This window comes from Mustela lutreola, chromosome 12 (assembly GCF_030435805.1).
Source record: "Mustela lutreola isolate mMusLut2 chromosome 12, mMusLut2.pri, whole genome shotgun sequence".
NCBI lineage: Eukaryota > Metazoa > Chordata > Mammalia > Carnivora > Mustelidae > Mustela > Mustela lutreola.
The window spans coordinates 46,134,218-46,140,217 of NC_081301.1; positions in this window are offsets into that span (position 1 = coordinate 46,134,218).

Below are 6,000 nucleotides of genomic sequence, written 5' to 3' on the forward strand. Positions count from 1 at the left end.
CACATTTCTTTGTACCTACTGATGGATTGCCTTTCTCTTACACTAGGCTAGAAGCTCTATCAGCAAAGAGACACTATCCATCTTCTTTAAGGTTCTATCAACAGTACCTAGCACACCGCTGGTAAAAGGGCTCCCTGTCCAGGGGCACCCACATGATTCAAGGTGCTGTGTTAGCTGCAAAAGATGGAGTAGGGAACAGAAAGAACATTGCTCCCCCTCATGTAGCTTACAGTCTAGTAGGGAGGATAGATATTGAGCTCCCCCTCATGTAGCTTACACTCTAGTAGGGAGGATAGATACTGAGCCAATAATTATGTAGAAAATATAAAATTACAAGTAAGGCATACTATAGAAGATAGATATATCATTTCATGGTGGTCTAAAATAGATCTCTCTGAAGGAATAATACTTGGATACAATCTTAGGGATGAGTGGCTACTCAGTAGAAGAGAAAGGGAGAGAAACACATTCCAGTCAGAGCAAATGGCTTGTGCCAGTGTCCAAGATATGAACCCCGCAAGTGGGTGAATTGCAAAATGTTCACATCTTCCAAGTGAAGACATTGAGGACAAAAAGAATTGCTACATGAAGCCAGAGAAGTAGATCAGGATGATGCATGGAAAACATTGGAAACAACCTTAAGAGGGTTTTCTCTATCACAAGTTTAATGAGAAACCACTGATATGTTTTAAGTGGAAAGGGGACGTGATTCTGTTGGCATTTATAAAATACCACTCATCTGGACATGTTGTTTCTAAGGGGGAGAAGAGATGAGATGAGCATCGCTGATGGAGAGGAGAAGTTCATAAAACCAAGTTCTATGTTGCTGCCAAGAGTCTAAGAGAAAGACTTTGGTGACGTGGAACTAAGCTTGTAGTTTAAATAGAGAAAAAAAATGCATGGGTATGAGAGGCATTTAGCTCCAAAGTCAGCAGGATCTGATGATGATTGGTTATGGGTGCTAAGGAAGAGGGAGTCACAAAATGAGGTCCTGGTATTGGTAAGCAAATGTATGGTTTCTTTCTACCATCTTCTGGAAGCAGACTCTATGAAAATGATGACGTTTGGGAGGAAGATAGCAAGCTTTTCTTTGGACATGTTGAACTTAAGAAGACTTTGGAACCCTGTAGATAGGATTTCAAATAGGAAGTTGGAAAAACAGTTCTGGAACTTAGAGATGAAGTCTGGGAAATTGACCTAAATCTAGGCATCGTCAGCAAATAGGTGGATAGTGAAGCAGTGGATGTAAATGCAATCACCTAGGTAGAAACTCTCAAGGAAGATGAAGAAGGAGCTAGGGAACGAGTCCTAACAAGTCCCGAGAGTTGTGGACTGGCAGATGGTTGATTAACTGGTAAAGAGTAATGAGAAACACACAGAAGGAGGGCGACGAAAAGCTTTATAATGCAGAAGCCCCTCGAAGAGCATGTTTCAAAAGGAGGGCAAAGTCTATCCTGTCTAGAACTGCTAAGAAATCCTTGGGATTTAGTGACCCAGAGGTCACTGCTGACCTTAGCAAGGGTGAAGCAATGAATGAATTCACTGATGGAATAAATTTAGTAGAATCTGGATAATGAAAAAGAGAAAGTTTTCTTTAATGAGTACATTCTCAGAGCCTGTAATATATGATGTATCATGACTTTCACAAAGTGCAATATTCGTATGTAAGTTTTTAGACTTCATGGTCCTTGGAACCCTTCTTTTTTTCTGGTGCATCTAATATGACAGGATGTCCTATGGAATCCCAGTTTGGGAAATGTTACACTAGAAGTATTATTTGGGTGACAATTCATGATCCTGCCCAGTTTCTCATTTCACAGGGGATGGATTTTTATCTACTTTCCTCATCTAATATTAGACTAGAGTGCTAGAATTTTGTGGTGATTAAGAGAGAGATGTCTGAAGCTAGACATCTAAAGTTTAAAACCTCTAGCATACTGGGTGAACTTGAGCAATGTGATCCTTAATTTTATGTGCCCACTTGACTGAGCTAAGGGATGCCCTGATAGCTGGTAGAACATTATTTTGGGTGCTTCCAGTAGAAATTAGCATTTGAATCAGGAGACTGACTGAGGAAGGTTTGCTCTCACCAATGTGGGCAGGCACCATTCAATTGATTAAGGGCCCAAATGGAACAAAAATGCAAAAAAGGGCCAAGAAACTAGTTATTTCATTCCTCGTTACAGTAAGAAGAGCTAATGGCTCTTCTGATATTCTAACCATCATCATTAATGGTTTTAAATTGCTCCTAAGTGTTAGACTTCTAAATACTTTATACACATTAACTCTTTTAATTTTGCATAACTGTCACCATCTACATTTAATAGGTAAGGAAACTGAGTCACAGAGCACTTAAGTAACTCACTTGAATTAGTATTCTCCAGAGAAACAGAACTAGAAGATTGTGTGTATATATATATATATATATATATACATATATATATATTATATATATATATTTTATATATACCTAGACACCCCTCCACATCAGCTTTTTTTTTTTTCTTCTTTTTTTTTTCCCCACTTTTGCTTTTTAAAGCAAATGTTTATTGGGTCTTTCTGAGAGAGTCTAGAATCAGCTTGACTCTGTGCCTGTATTTGTTGGGCATCTATTCAGGTGTGAATTGGGTAGGCCCCTTAAATTTCACAAAAGGGACTGGCCCTCTCTTCCATTCATTTGATTAATGAAGTCTGCAGCTTCCTCGTTCACTTGTAATCCTTATTTTTGCCAGGGAATATTAATTGTCTGCTGCTGAACTTTTCTCAAAACCTTTGTGAAAAAGAAGTGACTGATATTCTTGGAGAATTACATAAAAGATAACCCGTTTGACATTTCCTTCAAGTTCCTTAAAATTGACCCCTAGATCGTCAGGCTGGGAGACTGGTAGGTAGACCCCATTACTTGTGGCCTTGTAGAATTGTTCTCCACAGCTCTGTGTCCTGAGCCCTGGGTGCACCTCCAGGCATGTCACCAGAAGGAAGTCCCTGAAAGTCACTCTCTGCCATTACTGTGAGAGATTTTTATCTCAAGCCTCTGTGCCTTTTCAGAAACCCCTGATAACACTATTAATGATAAATGCTCTGAGGTTTGGAACTAATTATGTTTCTAAGTTTGTTCTGGCTGGTGGCTAATGTGTCTATAGTGGAATATACAAGCTGATGCTCTGTGTTGAATGTCTTCTTACCCCTACTTTCTGCACGTGGCTCAGGGCTCTGGAACCTGATCCATATGGACTGTATCAAGGGGATTCTCTGCCCTCAGGCTTCCATTGGATTTGGGCCATGAGAAGTGTCAGAAGGAGATCTAAAGGCAAGGAGAGAATGAAGCTCGGTACTTATTCCCTGAGCTCTCTGCAGCCCAGCACCGCGGGTTGGCTCCTTCCTTTTGTAGGTCCACAGTCCTGTGGAGCATCCCCTCCCTGCAGAGCTCTTTCTCTGGGTACTGGTAACCACTCCCTCACCTTGCCCTTCAGGTCTAGATTAGTAAAAAAATTCCTGGCAGAGGTTTTTTGGTTATTTTCCCAGAGGCACTCCACTTTCCCACCTTTTTCTTCTCTTAAATCCTTCCAGCACTTTTACAAATAGTCCCTTTATTAAACTCTCCTTAATGGATTCCATTTGAATGTGCCACAGATTCCTGCTGAGACCCTGACTGATAGACTCTAGCAACTGCTGGGTACCAGCTAATCACCTCTTATTTTTATTGTGCCCTATTTTATTTAGGGATTTATCTTTTATTCCTCTGAGATAAACCCCTCTGTTCTATAAAGCACCTCAAAATATTTTTTAGCAAAGAGTCAAACTGTAAATTTTAAAAAAAATGCATCTGCAAATAAATATGCTACATCCTCTACTTTATGCTGGGAAGAAAAGACAATTAAGGCTCAGTCCTTGAGGAGATCTCTATCTGTGAGGAAGACATTCAAGGAAGCAAATAATCGCAGTGCATTGTGCTGAGTTATAAAGAAGATGTAGGCAAAGTCCTCTGGAGACCTGCTGTGTTCCTTACTGAGCTCAGAGAAGGGGACAGAAACTGGTCAGAGAGACCAGAAGCACAAGGGCCGAGGTGCTCACAAAAGGTGGGGTTGTTAAAAATCTCCCACTAGAATGGCAACAGGCACCCAACATGGAGGGCTGGTTATTTATCTCTCTGAAACATCCATGATCTTGCTTGATATGTTGGGAGTTCCCATTCATGTCCTGTGGGATGGATTATTTATTATTTTTAAAGTCTGTTAATTTTCACGCCTTGATTTAGGGGAAAAAAAAAAAAAACTTAGAAAATGCAAAATACTTTGTTATTCTCCAAAGATTTATGTTTAACTCAAATATAACTAATGAGCCTCACAATATGTGTCTAATTCCTTCCCCCTTTCATGTACTACCCTTCCCCCTTTCATGTACTATACGGTTACATAAATCACATGCCGGCTTCATCAAAAGTATTTCTAAAAAGTAAGATAGATTATGACTGGGAATATGAGCAGCAGGTAAGTCATGTCTAAGTAGCAGAATACACATATTTCGGTTTCAATAAGAGGTGAAAATTGTAACAGTACTTTAAAAGGAAATTGTGATTTACTATCTGATCTTGGAATAAGCCTAAGAATGGTCCATCAAGAGCCTGCAGGCAGACACAATGTGTCCTGCTATGTGTACTAGAGATGGCTATTTATTATCTGTCACATATGTTTAAAAAAAGAGACTGAGTGATCAAAATCTCTGAATTGTTTAATTTTGGATTAATCAGAAGATGAAACACGGGCTCTAGGTCTTTCATCAGCCTTCAAAATGAGTCCTGACCTAGTCTGCTAACTTAAAAATAAAACCGAATGCAAACCTTCCCTGCTGTGTGAAAAGGTTTGGCTAGCGGGCCTCCTGGACTTTTTTGTCTGTTGGGTTTTTAATGAGGACCAAAGTCTGGGTTCTGGAACATTGTGAATTTTGATTACAGTGGGGTTCCAGCCTGGTTGGAATGGGGGAAATGTCAGAAACCTCGTGAGCTCACCAGCCAGCCTCTAGATGAAAGGCATGGGAGAAAGCTTCTCAAATGCTGCTCAACCCTAGGTTTTTATCCAAACCCAAACTCTAAGCCCACAAAGGTTCAGTAAGCACAAAACTCCAGCCAATCATTGGCTTTGTAAAATGCCAATTCCTCTTTTAGCAAACAATTATAAGGCATAATTGCTAGTAGAGAAAAATCAATCGACCTTCATAGATTTTTAATTGCCCATTTTATTTTGCTTCCTTATAAGTATCAAGAAGATGACATTGGATTTAGTGCAATATTATGTTTCTGTTAAAATCTTGACATCTCGAAAGCGAGGAGGAGCCTTAATGGTCTCCCATGATCAAAGTGCCCGTTGACAGCTCTGATCTCCAGGGAAAGCATGCTTCAAGAGTATACTGAAGCTAGAAAGTGCTCAGTTTCTTAGCTTTTCTCCGGAGACTTCTGCAGATCATGCCAATTAGTGACTTGATGGTTGGTTTGCATATATTGATAGACATCAAGACATAAGGATCATTCCAGGCAGTGATCACTGAGCCACTCAACTATAAGATGTCTGTAATTAATCCTAACCCTCATCCAATTTAGAGTAGATAACCCTTGGTCAAAATAAATAGCTAGATGGTACTACTGTGATCATATATGTTGATGCTGCTGTGATAGGGCAATGGAACTCAGAATCTTAAATTTTTCAACCTATGTGGTGAGACAGAAGTTCTCTGAGCCAGTTTGGTTTTGTTTGTCCCGACAAGGTGAAGAGACAGGGTATATCAGCAGTGTGTGGTGGGTGGGGGGAGTAAATATTCTGTTTTTTATTTGAGTTTAGTGGACGCACAATGTTACATTAGTTTCAGGCATAAAACTTAGTGATTGGACAAGTCTATACATTATGCTGTGCTCATCGTGAGGGTAGCTCCCATCTGTGACTATACAACACTGTTACAATACAACACTGTTACAATATCATCGACTGCATTCTCTATGCTGTGCCT